This window comes from Arvicanthis niloticus, unplaced genomic scaffold (assembly GCF_011762505.2).
Source record: "Arvicanthis niloticus isolate mArvNil1 unplaced genomic scaffold, mArvNil1.pat.X pat_scaffold_452_arrow_ctg1, whole genome shotgun sequence".
In the NCBI taxonomy this organism is placed as follows: domain Eukaryota; kingdom Metazoa; phylum Chordata; class Mammalia; order Rodentia; family Muridae; genus Arvicanthis; species Arvicanthis niloticus.
Genome location: NW_023046090.1, coordinates 28,470 through 45,775, shown reverse-complemented (window position 1 = coordinate 45,775; position 17,306 = coordinate 28,470). Strand labels below are relative to the sequence as shown.

At 44.5% G+C, this 17,306-nt stretch overlaps 1 long non-coding RNA gene across 1 annotated transcript in view; it reads right to left on the bottom strand.

The window, feature by feature from the left end:
- The window catches only part of LOC117702101 (uncharacterized), a 40,927-nt gene extending 27,462 nt beyond the window's left edge, over window positions 1-13,465 (bottom strand). Inside the window, exons 1-2 of the long non-coding RNA XR_013108328.1 lie at window positions 13,315-13,465; window positions 301-439 (exon numbers count right to left, since the gene is read on the bottom strand). This is a non-coding gene — a long non-coding RNA (uncharacterized LOC117702101). The remainder of the gene's footprint in view (window positions 1-300; window positions 440-13,314) is intronic.
- Between the last annotated feature and the right edge of the window lie 3,841 nt (window positions 13,466-17,306).

Below are 17,306 nucleotides of genomic sequence, written 5' to 3'. Positions count from 1 at the left end.
AGCTGAAAAGATAGAAACAAATTACTTTTGATTTCCATTGTTTTGTTGCTGGTACACAAATCATGTTACTGTTTCTCTTTAAGGCTGCAGCTGTAGCTGGCTCTGCATCACTGTTTAATTACTGCCTTCAGATTTCATTCTGACCTATATACCATTATAGGATCTACCCAGGCCGGATGAGCAAATTCAGAAAGCTGAGAAAACCCTAGATGTTTGCAGAATCGATGCACTGGGACTCTATTCTTCTAATGACCTAGATAAAATAAAACTATTCTTTCACCCTTCAGCCCGAATTTTTACCTGGCTGTTTCTCTCCACTCGGCATCTTCCCCTTCCCGCCAGCAAATCTCATCCAGTTCTGTGAAAAGGTCGTGGGGAATGTGCTCCTCGTCATCATCCTCAGTTCCAAGAATAAACTGCACCCTCTGTGATGGGGTATCTGTAGAAATCATATAGAAGGACATCTGTTTATCATAGCTACAGGCTTTAGATGTCCCAGCCAATGCTTTGGCACAATGCCAATAACACATTCCTTGTGTTCTTCACCTGAGCATCCAACCAATCTTAGCATAATACTGTCTAATATAACTTTGAACCATATATATATATATATACCTGCGTAGGAAGAAAAATTATATAATAGATGACATGATTTATCTACAAAGAAAATATCCCATAATACCCAAAAAGAAAGAAAAGAACTAGAGACATATTATCGCCAGGTTACAGGGTATAAGTTTATACTCAGATCATTGTTATACACTATAATATATAATTTCACAATAAGAAAAACCACAATGACTCCAACATATTGAATAATGAGACATAAATTTATGGACACAAATGAAGGCATGTATAAAATCTCACAAAACAAATGATACAAACTAAATAAGTGTTAAAGCTCCATTTCCAAAGCCTTGGAACCCATGGTGAAAATAAGAAGGTAAGGAGGAAGAGAGCAAAGCCAAATTGATAAACCTGCATATAGAAGTCTTAAGATGGGATCAGCGGATCATTACATGAAACTACAGTAAACAAGAAATAACCAGTATGTGATTGCTTGAATTAGAAAAGACCATAAAAGAGGAATGAAAGACTGATCACCGCAAAGCTCATGAGGACTGGTGCAGAGGAAGCAAGCAGCTGAGCAAACCAACTAACTAGCCATTCCTCCTGGAAACAAAGGCTGCCTTACTCGAGGCAAAGTGAGGGGCAGCATTCTTTGATATAGTGGCTCATACAAGCCATTAAGGACACTTGTTTATCTCCTTCTGAAACCCCTATGAACAGCCACCATATGATAAAATACAAACATTACTGAGAGACACTAGGCGTTGGGAGACGGTGTTGCTGCCTGGTTCAAGAGAAAAGGCAAATATTACTGAATAAAACAAATATGATTGAGGCAATGTTTGATGACCATTTCAAGAGCAAAGAAAGGCATTACTGAGAAAACTAGGTATGCAAAGGCTGTGTCTGAATCAATAGGCCATATAAGACTGGATTCACAAGAGAGTTAAGAAAAAGGTTGATCCATCAGCGATGTTGGAACTAATACGGAACTTTAGTGGCTTTGCTGAGCCCTGTGGAGGGACATGATCTCTATGTAAGAAAGGCTTTGACAGACTAGCACCACAAAAATGGTGCAGAAGTTCTAAAGCATATGCCTAATGTTAACAAAAGAAAAGAGCAGACACAGCAGACTATCCAGCCTGCAAGGAAGAAAATGTGACAAGATCTGTGCTCAGTAGTTCTCAAGAACAATAACAGAAAGGCTAAACATTCCATTAGTGAGTTTTTGGAAGGCTTTAAACCCTGAGCAAAAAGTTGGTAGAAGAAAAGGTGAAGAGGTGAAGAGCTAATCCCCTAGCATACATAGTGGGAACTGTACTGAGGATGACATGTTTTGTTTGGCCTACAACCCTTTCAGAATCCAGCTGCAGCTGATGGGAAAACAAACACCACAGTGCTGATCAAACGTCTACTATAGTTAAGATCCTAGCAGCAGCCATGGAGGACTAAAGTGAGTCCTTGGATCCCAAGACAAGCCAAGAGCAGTAGCCAGCCCTCCCAAGACTTCATAGGGAAATGCTGAGGAGTACCCCAGAATGAAACTGTTTGCTCATGGGAAATGTCAATGAATATACCTGCTGTATTGTTCTTTTGTTTAACTATGTAATTATATAGGGGCTCCTAAACATTCCTTAACTGGCACTGTAATACTTATAATGGATGTCAGAGGCATTCGGGGGGTCTTTTCCATCCTTGGTAAAAAGTTGCCAATCTATAGTGTAAACCCTAAGCATCTTACATGTTTGTAAAAGCCTTTGGAAGAACAATAAAAACCACAGTGAAACAATGTATACAAAGGCATCTTGCAAGATCGAAAAGGGCATAAGATGTTGTTGAATGGAAACCCTATACCTCCCTCTGATTCTAGAAAAGTGAGGCGGGCTAGAAATAGAGACATTGGTGGCTCTTAACTAGTGAAGTTCTATTACAGTGGTTGTGTAGTGATTTAAATGAGAAATGTCTCCCATAGGCTCATATATTTGAAAACTTGGTCCCTGGTTGGTGGCACTATTTGGAGAGGTTATAAACTTTTAGGAGGTGGAGTCTTAATGGAAGAAGCACTTCACTGTAGGTGGGTTTTGAGAGTTTACAGCCTTGCCCACTCACTTCCAGACTGCACTGTGGGTTTTATTTGCCTTTGAGGATGTGAATGTTCAACCTCCTGCTCTGATCATCTGCTGCCACCTCACTCATACCATTATGAAGACAAGATACAATTTACTCTAGCAAGGCACTTTCAGCCATGGTGCTTTAACACAGCAAAAAAGTAACTAATGCAGGGTTGATAATTCAAAAATCGAAGAATGGAGACAGAAGACATTTTAACATTGGGAGAATGAACAGAGAAAAGGAATAATTTGGGAGCAAAAAAGGGAATTTTTAAAAAATTTGATGGACATTAGATAGTAGAATTGATGTTGAGCAAATACATAATGAGTGTCTTTCTCTTTATAGATCCCATTCTATACAGTAAATTAGAGAAATAGAAGAGAAAAATCTCTGCCTTCTTACAGTTTCCATCTAGTAGGAAAAATGGTATAATGGAATAAAGCAGAAGAGAATTCAGAAACAAGTGAGACATCAGAAATGCAGATGGCTGAATGGTCAATGGTTAGGGTATACATAGCTTCTAATTGTAAGACAGGGATCTAAAAAGGTAGATGTTACTTTTTATAATGATAACTAATCAAATAACCTCTCTCCACTTGTAATATAAACTGAATTTTCAGAAAAATGATTAGCTGTAAAAAGTCAATTTAGATAATTTCACCATTTAAATCATAACTAGAAATTTTATTAGCAAACTCATAACTAGATTATTTCCCGTGCTCTTCCTGTTTCCTTATCATTCATATACTAGTTAGACAGCTTCTTACAAACATTGGTTCTAAACCTCAGTGAACATATTCTTGTTTGTATACCCAATGATCATTCTGTATTTTTGGGCCCTTTCTGAAGAGTTGTCAAAAATATATTGATAAACATATTTCTTGTGTCAGCATAGCAAGTGTAACAGTACAGGTGAGTTGGTAATTTACCATTTTAATGTGTAATTTTATTGCTAAGAAGTATATACTTTACTGACTAGAGTAGTTGATGATTTAAGGAAGAGATCCACAAACAGTTTATTTACCATGATGAATCTCAGTATTACAGAAATTTTCATCTTCTTTCTCCTTGCCATGCATAAAAGTTGTCAATATTCAGATAATCCATCTTTTGATGTAATAAAATAATAAGATTGACAATTATTCTTCAAATTCATGTCTTCAGGCTCCCCCAGACTTAACAATATTTTTATTTTGGTTGAATCTTAACAGTTTCTCATATTATTTGAGTATAATACAACTGAACAAGAAAGATTACTTACTACTAATGTTAATTCATAATTATGGGTAATAAGGTGATACAATGAATTTTCAACTAAACCACCAAAAACTGACAGATATTTCTCACCAAGCAAGTTGTAAGAGAATATTAAGGATTTACAAACTGTGTCCCTGAAAATTTAGTTAAGAATTGCTGCTGAAGCAGATTGATGATTCAACCTTTAGAAAGAATTTGGATAGGCATTGCTAATAAAGTTAAGTTATGATGTTTTGTTAGTGGCTTTGATGTAGAAGTTCTTGGGGAACAATTTAAAATTCAGAAAGGCACACTCTTCATAGTTGAGAGAGGGATTTTCTAAGGTCTGGGAACAATAACAATAGCAGCCCAACTAGCACTAGCTGATTTGCCTTTCTTGTTAAAGCTGAGTTGATGATTAATTTCTTGTGCTCATTTTTACTCTTGGTTTCCTGATATGATTTAATAAAAAATTGTTAATGAGTAGGTGTGTGCCCAGAGGATTTAAAGTAGAAATGAGGAGGTTTTTTACATAAAATTTTAGATTTGTTATTCTTTTAAGATTTTCTTTTTAAGATTACCTTTTAAGATAAATAATAAAACAATTGATCCTTTCTTTGTAACTGCAAATTTTTAAGCTTGCCAGTAAGATACCTAGCTGAGAAAACTACATTGCTTGCTTATACTTTGTTAATCTATAACAAGTTACTTAAACACATATTTACCTTAATCCTTGGGTATAATTTGCTTTTTCATCTATTATACATAAATTGTTTAATCATGTAAAGGAATTGAGGAAAATGCTGTTTTTCACTTGTAATTATTGTAATTATTCACTTAAAAATATAATGTAATCACATTCTAATTTTTAAACTGTTTGAGAGGTTTTGCTGGGAGATATAAGCTATGGAAGGAAAATAAAGGTGTTAGAGCCTTGCTCGATCCACCAAGTGTGTGTGTGTGTGTGTGTGTGTGTGTGTGTGTGTGTGTGTGTGTGTGTATGTTCACCCCTTTTCACTGTTCCCAGAGAATTAAGTTTTGCTCCCTCAGATTAAATTCTGCTGAGTGATTAGCTGCCAATAGCATACATCCCCCTCAGTACATGATCTGTCGAAGTTGGCCTTTTGTAAATTATGGTGACATATTCTCTAAGAAAGAATGCACAATCTCAGTTTTTTTCTTTTACCTAAACCTAGAAAATGTGGCATCATTTTATAACAATTCAGTTTAGAAAGAACATCACTGCTACTTCGTTCCCATGGACTGGATTCATTTCATACCCTACAAATCTACGGGAATCAAAAACTGGTGGGAAGATGATAGAGTATTTGAAGTAAGCAAAGGTTGTTCAAGGTAGGGAAATTATAAAGCATCTTCTCTTTCTTCAACTTTAATAGGCTCTTACCTACACAAACTCTAGCTATAGAAAGGGAGACAACTTCACAGTCAAACCAAGTTCAGACTATACTTTCTGATTCTGTTACATGAGACTAGACTTTCTGATTCCTACGTTAGTCTTCCAGGCATTGGAATTATAGATGTTACCATTACATGTAGCTCAGGGTTCCCCCATATTCATGAAACATTAGTCTTTAAACTTTTTATATTTCATTGAATATAGTAGTTGCTTATACTAATTCTATAAAGTGAAAAGAGATAAAACTGATTTGAATGTATAAATTTCTGTGGGTCACATATATTCAAATTCTATCTCTTATATGAGTCATAGTATAGTCAATAAAGCACTGATATTAATTGGTGTTAAACAACGCAGATCACAAGAATACTACAAAAGATTCATATCTTTTTTAAGTGCTCATTATTCTCAGGAAGATTCAGCAATATGTCATATACAATATTACATGTTCAATATATTACAAGTTAGAAAAAGAAATTACATTTACATTACATTTTAGTTTTGAACATTGGACAGGTATTTTATTTTTAGAAATCAATAATACTGCTAAATATTACTAGCAAATATTTTTTTTGGAATCTGGTTGGTTGGTATTGTTGCCCTCCTCATGGGGCCACAAACCCTTTCAGCTCCTTCAGTCTTCTCTCTAATTCCTCCATTGGGAACCCCTTGATCAGTTCAATGGTTAGCTGTGAGCATCCACCTCTGAATATGTCAGACTCTGGCAGACTTCTAAGGAGACAGCTGTATCAGGCTCCTGTCAGCATGCACTTCCTGACATCCACATCAGCATATACCTTTGGTGAATGCACATGGGATGGATACTCAGGTGGAATGGTCTCCAGACGGCCCCTCCTTCAGTTTCTGTCCCAAACTTTGTCTCCATATTTGCTCCCTTAGAAGGAATATTTTGTTACTCCTAAGTAGGACCGAGGCACCCACACTTGTTCTTCCTTCTTCATGAGCTTCATGTGGTCTATGAAAAAGTTTGGGCTAACATCCAGTTATCAGTGAGTGCATACCATGTGTGTTCTTTTATGTTGTACTAGCAAATATTTTTAAACAATCTGTCAAACTACATTATAAGTAAGATGAGCAATGATTGAGTCAATGGCTAAATCTCATGATTCGCTACTTCAAAAGAAGATGCTAACTTAGTCAATAAAGCATGTTTCTAAAAAACAAGACTGACAAATTCCTTTTAAAAAGAAAAAAAAGGAAAGATAATGGTGTGCCACATGAATATCTTAACTACTTTATCTGAGATAAGGACCTGGTGCTATCTTATCCTTGAAGCATACTATCTCAGAGATAGTTATCTTATATTTTCAAACCTGATCTCACCAAGTACATTATTTCTAGTTGGTTTTCTACTTCTTGTTGCTTTAGAATAAACAATATAGTGAGTAACTATAAATATAACATAAATTGTAATTCCATGGTTATACTGAGAAATGAGGCCAAGACTTCCATGGGATATGTGTAAGTATGTGACACAGCTGGTTTTGTTTGTATAGAGGAGCCTGTTCAACCTTCCAGTTAGTTGCTTGTCATGCACCATACCTCACAGCAGGCATACCTTAAACTGCCACAATCCCAATAACTTTAAACCTTTTTCCTTTAGTATTTTTTATCCCAGCATACTATTTATCTACAATTTGGGTAGATTAATAATATGCATGTATCTACAGTTAAAAATTCAATTTGCTGAATACATGAGACTTGAACTTGAGAATTCTTCATGTTTCCCCTTATAAAGCATCAAAATGAGCCATACACATCCAAAGTACAAATCACAAAATAACAAAATAGAAATAAAAACCTCATATGATTGAATAAAGAGGATTTTCGAGTATAAAATAGTAGATCAGGTATTCAAAAGACTTGTCTAAGATACAATAAAAATAACAATAGCATAAAATATCAATATATAATCTATTTTATTAATAGAGCATTTACTTGGGTTCAAAATAACATATGCCTTCTTGTCTCTGCTTTTAATTCTAAAACATGAAAATGGGTATCATGTGCTATTCATCAAAGTCATTTCATGAATACCCAGCAATATTATAACATCTTTAAAAGAATTTAGATTAAGTTCCAATAGAAATTCTAACTGTATTGTACAATGCGTGTTAGTATCTGCTGAAACTATATACTTTAAAATAGCATACTATACATTATATAAATCATACTACTATCAGAAAAAGAAAAAAATCTCAATTGATATAAATATTTTTCCTTAAATGATTGGTATTTTTTTCATTTTTTGGTAGCCTCTCATGTCATAGGCTACTAAAATATAAACTGCAGCCACAAATATAGCATAAATAAGATATAAAATACAGTATAAATAAGATTAAAAATCTGTGTTTATATTGACTAAAACATGCAGTGAAAGTAAACAAGATAACACAGAGAAATCTGTCTAAAAAATAAGATTTTATCCTCTGAGTAGTCTTTCACGGAATCTGGAGACAAGTCATTAAGAGAATTAAAATAGGCAACCAAGGTACCCCTGGCCCCTTCATTGCTGTCTCTTCAAATGCATTCTTTGTCTTACTGTAGCTTGCCTGTAGGACCCCTCCTCCCATCCTACTTTCATTTCTTTGGGACTCAGTATCTTGCTAGAGACCCAATGTAGCTCTTTCCAAAGACCTCATCAGCCTTCTCTTCTAGTCCATCTCTATTCCTTTGTGTCAGCCACCAATATGAAGAAACACTTTCTGCAAGAGACACCCCACCCCCAAATGGTTGCACTGGACAGGGAGTCAAAAAAGCTCTCTACCAGGGACCCAACAGCCACCACATTTTTCTAGAATCCAGAGACTGGCAACAGAAAGCAAAGAAGGGAAAACACATCCACCTTACAGGAAAAAAGAACAGATAAATATACAAAGACACACCTTAAACATTCTAACTCCAGATGTCAGACAGCAGTGCAAAAACAAGAATGTAAAAAGCAAGACAATATCCCTCCATTAGAAGTCTTTTGAATACCTGATCTACTATTTTATACTTGAAAATCCTCTTTATTCAATCATATGAGGTTTTTATTTCTCAGTTATTTTGTGATTTGTACTTTGGATGTGTATGGCTCATTTTGATGCTTTATAAGGGGAAACATGAAGAATTCTCAAGTTCAAGTCTCATGGGCCTGAGAAGTTTAATATAGGTAAAATCACAAGACAAGGACTTCAAGACTGAAATTATGAATATGTTAAAGGACACCAAATAAATGCCTTAATGTATGAAATAATGAAAACAATTCAAGATACAAAAGTAGAACTTAACAATAAATAGAATCACTAAAGAAAATCCAAACTGAAATAAAACTAGACACAAAAATCTTAGAATTTCAAACATAAGAGGCAAGAGGCTTACTCTGAGGGAAGCCTCACAAACACATAAAAAGAAATAGAAGAGAAAAATCTCTGTTATTGAAAAAAAACATATAAGAAATGGATAGCTCAATCAAACATAATGTTAAATCTAAAAAAATCTGGGCACAAAGCATCTATATAGACATCTATACACAAATCTATAACATCATGAAAAATAAATAAACCTACAAACAATAGGGATAGAAGAAAAAGCCTGAGAAAAGCACATATATTTTTAACAAAATCCTAGAATAAAACCTCACCAATCTGAAGGAATTGCCTATCAAATTACAGTAATCACAGAAAGCACAAAGTAAACAGGACCAGAAAATATATTTCCTATGACATAAAACAATCAAATCACTAAATGTTCAGAACAAAGAAACAGTATTAAAAGCTGCAAGAGAAAAGCCATGCAACATATAAACATAGACCCTTTGGGATAATACATATTTTCTCAGTGGGGACAGAAAGCCAGAGGGCCTGGATGGATGAATGTTATATAAGCTTTGAGAAACCACAGATGCCAGACCAGAATACTACACTCAGCAAATCTATCAATCACAATCAACAGGGAAAGAAAATTCCACAAGAAAACCAATTTTATGCAACTTCTATCTAGTAATCCAACTCTACAGGAGGTGCTAAAAGGAAACTTTCAGTCAGAAGAGGTGAGGCACATACAAGAAGACACAAACAATAGATAACCTCTCCCAAAACTGTAAATCAAAAAATGGTGCAAAGCCACAATATAGCAAGAAAGTAACAGACATCAATACACACTACTTGCCAATAATTCTCTATACTAAAAGTTTTAATTCCCCAATGAAGAGACATAGACTAATAGACTGGATTTGAAAACAGGATCCATCTTTCTGCTGCATCCATGAAACACATTTCACTATCAAGGCTACATATCAACTCAGGATAAAAGAATGGAGAAAGATATTCTAAAGATATTCTAAGCAAATAGACCTAAAAAAAACAAGCAGGTGAGGCCATTCTAATATGTGATTAAATAGACTTCAAGCCAAAACTAATCAGAAGTGATAGAGGACATTATATACTTATAAAAAGTCCACCAAGAGAATAATTCAATTCTCATCATTTATGAACAAAACACAATAGCATCCAAATTCATAAAACAAACAAGCAAAACAACAAAGACCACTAGCACAGCTAAACTCACATGTTGACTCTCACATAGTGATAGGGAATTACTTCAATAACCCACTCACCAATAGACAGATCATTTAGACAAAAACTAAACAGAGAACTGCTATAGTTAAATACATCTTTCATAAATTAAATAGAACTTCAGACATCTAGTTCATCCAAACACCCAAGAATATAAATTCTTCTTAGCAGTTACTGGAATGCTCTCCAAAATTGACCACATTCTTGGACACAAAGCAAATCACTTATGAAATAACCCTTTCCGTCCTCTTTGACCAAGGATTAGAGTTGGATATTAACAACAATAGAAACAACAGCAAGTTTACAAACTCATGAAAACTGAACAATTCACAATTGAAAGAAAGGAAGATCAAGACAGAAATAAAGAACTTTTTAGAACTTTTTAGAACTGGATGAAAATGAAAACAACATACCCAAACCTATGGGGCATAATGAAGGCAGTTCTCAGATGCAAGTTCATAGCACTAATGTCTGCATAAAATTGGAGCGAGCTCATTAGAACTATAAGAAATAACACCCAAAAGAGAAATAATCAAAAAACAAGCAAGAAATAAAACTGACAAATGAAATCAGTGAAAGAGACACAAACAGAACAAAAAACAAAAAAGCAAGTAAATAGTTAATTAAATAAAGAGTTGGTTCTTCAAAAACTCAACAGGAAAAACACTCCATTTAGGAAGACAGGCCATCACACCTTCATAGAAGAATAAGGATAGTGAACTTGCAAAGGCAGAGGGGATTTTGGGATTAGGTCAGATGGCTGATGAATTCAGCTAAGCCTAGAAAAGTCCTCTATCTAATTTTAAGGTCATGCTAATATATACAATATCTTTGTGTACTATATTTTAAATAACTAATAGGGTTTTTATATTTATTTCTACTGCTTATAAATTAGACAGTGTTGCGGCCCCAGCTGCCCCACACTTGGGCATCAAAAATGTTGAGAATTGCTCTAGCCCACGCTTGGGGGACCAAAATGTCTCGGATCGCTCTGTCAGTGTTTGAACCCGCGCTGCCAAAAGCCTTGGGGACTAACTTGTGAGCCCGCACTGCCCCAAGCAGCTCTGGTCTGTGGGTTGGGGTTCAGCAAGAGAGAAAGTGAGGACGGATGCGAGGAATGGAGACCAGACAGAGTGTGATTCAATCCCGTTTATTCTTCAGTCTCTCTTCCTAGTCCAAGTCCCAAGTCTTGAGTTCCTAGTCCCTAGTGCCTCCAAGTTCCAAGTTATTTCTTCCAAGTGCTAAGTGCCTAATGTCTACTACCTAATGCCTAATAAGTAACCAAGTTGTACTGTAAGTTGTACTCCAAGTTGTACTCTAAGTTGTACTCCAAGTTGTACTCTAAGTTGTACTCCTCCGAGTGTCTAATGTCTACTCCTACTCCAAGTGGTACTCTCTGAAGTGTCTGATTCTCAGTTCCTCCAAATTGTTCTGAACTCTCCTGTCTGCCTCTCGCCTTTTATATGTCTCACTTCTAAGCCACGCCTCTAAGTCACACTTTTAATCATGCCCTTAGGTCTTGTCTCTAAATCTGATCTCTAAGTCACACCCTTAAGTCACACACCCAAGGGAAGATCCTGGGTATCTAAAGCAAGATGTTATCAGAGTGTGCTCAGCTGTTGTAGGCTATTGTAATCAAATCTCTTATCAGGGTATATGGCTCAAGATGGCTGCAAGGATGATATCTGCCTTCTGTCGGCTCCCCACAAGCCAGTAGTAACTAACATAATTCTTGTCATATTTCTTGTAACATTCTTTGAGAGGCTGAAGTGGAAAAATCAATTTTTCTGAATTTCTCTCACTGTCATTCATATTTTCACTGACTATAAGTTCATGCTTCGAACTGGTCATTCTAAAATACTCGTTACTATTCCCACTTAAAGATAAAAGTTTAAAGTCTACAAAGTGAGCAAAGGATGATAGTCAACATAGTGAGGCACAAAACTGTGCAGCTTCCATTCATTACAGTAGAGAGAAGGATTAAATGTGATTACAGCTTCAGGAAAACTACTGTATTTGTTGATTATAATATCAGACATAAGGGGGAAAGGAATTTGGTAGTCAGTAAGCTGTCCGTTGAGCAAGCACAGAAACCGAAATTCAAATCCCTAGCAGCTCCATAGAGCTGGCAACACATGTCTGAAGCCTAGCACCTTAGGAAAGTAGAGAGAAGAGGGTCCCTGGTGCTTACTAGCCAGCCAGTCAACTGACTCAGCGAAGCTCCCTAGGAGGCCCTGACAAGAAAGAAAAAAGAAAGAAAGAAAGAAGGAAGGAAGGAAGGAAGGAAAGAAAGAAAGAAAGAAAGAAAGAAAGAAAGAAAGAAAGAGGAAGGGAGGGATGGATGGATGAAGGTGATAGCAACTAAGGAAAGTATCTGATGTCAACTTCTGGCCCCAACATATACACACATACATGTATATGTACCCATATGGATTCACATACAAACATGTACATACACACATAAAACTTAAAGTAATTAAAGTAATGTAACATCATTTGTTTTTATAAAAGATCTTTATATAGTCAAATATCCTCACTGCAACCACTATACAAGCAAACCAAATCACATTCCAATGTCTAGCTCTGGTGAACTGAAGCCAGTCGTCACTTCCTTGTGACACAAGCATAATCACCTTTAGCTATATAGAAGGCTTTTCCTTTTAGAACAGTTAGGATCTTAAAACCCATATTACATAATATGTAGCATCATGTCTGATAGTGTGGACCATATACTGGAGTGAGAGAATTCTTAAGAGTATTAAACATCAAATGCTTCTCCATGCTGACATAGAAATTTTAGCTTAAATTATTCCAGGTTTCACTGACCTGTATCCCACTATAATGATGTGAAATACCCATATTCCCAGCAGACAAACCTCCTGTTCCTTAGAATTTTTCTTGATTTATTCTACACATCTTTGGAAAGTATATTCTGAACAATTTTGAAGCACTTGCAATAATGTCTTATAATATATTCATTGAACTTCTTCCAAGCAAGAAAAATATTTAAGTCATTGGGATATTTCTTTGACGCTTTCCTTCAGCATAGAAATACCACATATCTTCACGATACAGAATATCAAATCTCAAATTGAGTATGATGACGTTTAGAAAATGACATAAATTTCAGCATGTGACTGAGTATTTAATTTGAGCCATTGTAGAATGAAATTAAAAGTAAAGGATTGGTCCGACTAAAGAAACAGACAAAATGATGTATGGGAAATTACATCACTTAGAGACTGCCCAGGAACCAATGTGGTCCCAGTGATGTATACCTTAGGTTTACACATCAGTAAAGATACTCAAAGAATATCTTTATATTTATAAGAAGGGAGTAGGTGGCATCAAATCAGTGGTTGATGCATTGAGGGAATAATCTATTTAAAACATGCTTACCAAAAGAAGGTGACTCTCTTCCATCCTCTAGTCCCGAATCTCTCTCTCTGTCCCTCTTTCTGTGCTTATGACCACGATGCCTGTGACGACGATGGCTTTTTCTTCCACCCAGGGGAACATGAACACCAATAAATAATGTTCGATGACCTTCATTAAAAAAAATGCACAAAAACTCTCATTTAGTCCAGAAGGCAGGAAATGATGATTTATATGTTAAAAGAATCTCAGTTTAATTCAACTCAGTAAATTGTTTTTGAATGTTTATGGTGCATAAAGCTTAGGGTTTGATATTGTATTTTAGCATCGTAGTTTTAAAAATATACTTAGTTAAATGTACCACAGATGTAAAATCAAATACTATTAATGTTAGATTTTTGCTGTATTTTTACAACTATCTTTATTAGTAACTCTCTTAATAATTTCTCTGTTATTACCACATTACAATTACAATTATACTCTTCATTAAAAATTCTGCCTTCTCCCTACACATAATTGTTTTATTTAACAAAATATCTACTACTATTTATTAAAAGATTACAATGAAGTCCCTACTCATGGTTGTTTTTTGTTTGTTTTTTTGTCATTTTCTTTTTTTGTGCTTAATTTCATTCATATTATTGTCTTTGTTGATTAGTCTTTTATTTACTCATGAAAGTTGTCCATGTCATTGTTAATTCTTGCTACACACACGTGCGCGTGCGCAAAACACACACACACACACACACACACTAGGCTCTAAAATATACACTTTGATGTCAGACTTCTCTCTTGAACTGACAATCTACATGTTGTCTTATCTACCAGACATATTCACCTAAAGAACCTTCTTAGAGGCATGTCAATTTCGACAAGTTTATAAAACTCATATTGTTCTTTTGCTTCAAGTATGAACTATCTAGCATCTATATAGTGAATATACCACCTATTGTTTCATCTCTTACTGCCCTCAGTGACCAACCACTACTGTCTTGGATTGGACTCTCATTGACTTTCCTCACGATTATCAGAACATCTTTATGTTTACATGTAGGTCTACAGACCATCTTAAGGTAATTTTATAGAAAGTTTAAATTCTTGTTCTAGATGACATTAAAATAACCATTGTATCTATACTCTAACCTCAATATCCTAAAGATCTAAAATTTACTTTGAATATCAAATTAACTCATTGCATTTTACCTAAATTCTTTGATATTTATATACAAAGAAAAAGTTGCACATAAATATCTATAGTAACTTCAGTCACAGCTACACATGTCATTTAATAGTAAGTAATAAAGATATGTATTATTAGAAAATAAAATATAAGAAATTAAGAGGATATTTGTGATAAGCAAGTAAAGTACAGCTTTTAAAAGGTGCAATTGTATGACTGCCTAGGAAAATATAATATTTTAACCCTAAAACTTTCACAAATCAATATAGTGCATATGCATAATACCAATACCTGGGGGGGGGGGGGGGGGGGGGGGGGGGGGGGGGGGGGGGGGGGGGGGGGGGGGGGGGGGGGGGGGGGGGGGGGGGGGGGGGGGGGGGGGGGGGGGGGGGGGGGGGGGGGGGGGGGGGGGGGGGGGGGGTGGGGGGGGGGGGGTGGGGGGGGGGGGGGGGGGGGGGGGGGGGGGGGGGGGGGGGGGGGGGGGGGGGGGGGGGGGGGGGGGGGGGGGGGGGGGGGGGGGGGGGGGGGGGGGGGGGGGGGGGGGGGGGGGGGGGGGGGGGGGGGGGGGGGGGGGGGGGGGGGGGGGGGGGGGGGGGGGGGGGGGGGGGGGGGGGGGGGGGGGGGGGGGGGGGGGGGGGGGGGGGGGGGGGGGGGGGGGGGGGGGGGGGGGGGGGGGGGGGGGGGGGGGGGGGGGGGGGGGGGGGGGGGGGGGGGGGGGGGGGGGGGGGGGGGGGGGGGGGGGGGGGGGGGGGGGGGGGGGGGGGGGGGGGGGGGGGGGGGGGGGGGGGGGGGGGGGGGGGGGGGGGGGGGGGGGGGGGGGGGGGGGGGGGGGGGGGGGGGGGGGGGGGGGGGGGGGGGGGGGGGGGGGGGGGGGGGGGGGGGGGGGGGGGGGGGGGGGGGGGGGGGGGGGGGGGGGGGGGGGGGGGGGGGGGGGGGGGGGGGGGGGGGGGGGGGGGGGGGGGGGGGGGGGGGGGGGGGGGGGGGGGGGGGGGGGGGGGGGGGGGGGGGGGGGGGGGGGGGGGGGGGGGGGGGTGGGGGGGGGGGGGGGGGGGGGGGGGGGGGGGGGGGGGGGGGGGGGGGGGGGGGGGGGGGGGGGGGGGGGGGGGGGGGGGGGGGGGGGGGGGGGGGGGGGGGGGGGGGGGGGGGGGGGGGGGGGGGGGGGGGGGGGGGGGGGGGGGGGGGTGGGGGGGGGGGGGGGGGGGGGGGGGGGGGGGGGGGGGGGGGGGGGGGGGGGGGGGGGGGGGGGGGGGGGGGGGGGGGGGGGGGGGGGGGGGGGGGGGGGGGGGGGGGGGGGGGGGGGGGGGGGGGGGGGGGGGGGGGGGGGGGGGGGGGGGGGGGGGGGGGGGGGGGGGGGGGGGGGGGGGGGGGGGGGGGGGGGGGGGGGGGGGGGGGGGGGGGGGGGGGGGGGGGGGGGGGGGGGGGGGGGGGGGGGGGGGGGGGGGGGGGGGGGGGGGGGGGGGGGGGGGGGGGGGGGGGGGGGGGGGGGGGGGGGGGGGGGGGGGGGGGGGGGGGGGGGGGGGGGGGGGGGGGGGGGGGGGGGGGGGGGGGGGGGGGGGGGGGGGGGGGGGGGGGGGGGGGGGGGGGGGGGGGGGGGGGGGGGGGGGGGGGGGGGGGGGGGGGGGGGGGGGTGGGGGGGGGGGGGGGGGGGGGGGGGGGGGGGGGGGGGGGGGGGGGGGGGGGGGGGGGGGGGGGGGGGGGGGGGGGGGGGGGGGGGGGGGGGGGGGGGGGGGGGGGGGGGGGGGGGGGGGGGGGGGGGGGGGGGGGGGGGGGGGGGGGGGGGGGGGGGGGGGGGGGGGGGGGGGGGGGGGGGGGGGGGGGGGGGGGTGGGGGGGGGGGGGGGGGGGGGGGGGGGGGGGGGGGGGGGGGGGGGGGGGGGGGGGGGGGGGGGGGGGGGGGGGGGGGGGGGGGGGGGGGGGGGGGGGGGGGGGGGGGGGGGGGGGGGGGGGGGGGGGGGGGGGGGGGGGGGGGGGGGGGGGGGTGGGGGGGGGGGGGGGGGGGGGGGGGGGGGGGGGGGGGGGGGGGGGGGGGGGGGGGGGGGGGGGGGGGGGGGGGGGGGGGGGGGGGGGGGGGTGGGGGGGGGGGGGGGGGGGGGGGGGGGGGGGGGGGGGGGGGGGGGGGGGGGGGGGGGGGGGGGGGGGGGGGGGGGGGGGGGGGGGGGGGGGGGGGGGGGGGGGGGGGGGGGGGGGGGGGGGGGGGGGGGGGGGGGGGGGGGGGGGGGGGGGGGGGGGGGGGGGGGGGGGGGGGTGGGGGGGGGGGGGGGGGGGGGGGGGGGGGGGGGGGGGGGGGGGGGGGGGGGGGGGGGGGGGGGGGGGGGGGGGGGGGGGGGGGGGGGGGGGGGGGGGGGGGGGGGGGGGGGGGGGGGGGGGGGGGGGGGGGGGGGGGGGGGGGGGGGGGGGGGGGGGGGGGGGGGGGGGGGGGGGGGGGGGGGGGGGGGGGGGGGGGGGGGGGGGGGGGGGGGGGGGGGGGGGGGGGGGGGGGGGGGGGGGGGGGGGGGGGGGGGGGGGGGGGGGGGGGGGGGGGGGGGGGGGGGGGGGGGGGGGGGGGGGGGGGGGGGGGGGGGGGGGGGGGGGGGGGGGGGGGGGGGGGGGGGGGGGGGGGGGGGGGGGTGGGGGGGGGGGGGGGGGGGGGGGGGGGGGGGGGGGGGGGGGGGGGGGGGGGGGGGGGGGGGGGGGGGGGGGGGGGGGGGGGGGGGGGGGGGGGGGGGGGGGGGGGGGGGGGGGGGGGGGGGGGGGGGGGGGGGGGGGGGGGGGGGGGGGGGGGGGGGGGGGGGGGGGGGGGGGGGGGGGGGGGGGGGGGGGGGGGGTGGGGGGGGGGGGGGGGGGGGGGGGGGGGGGGG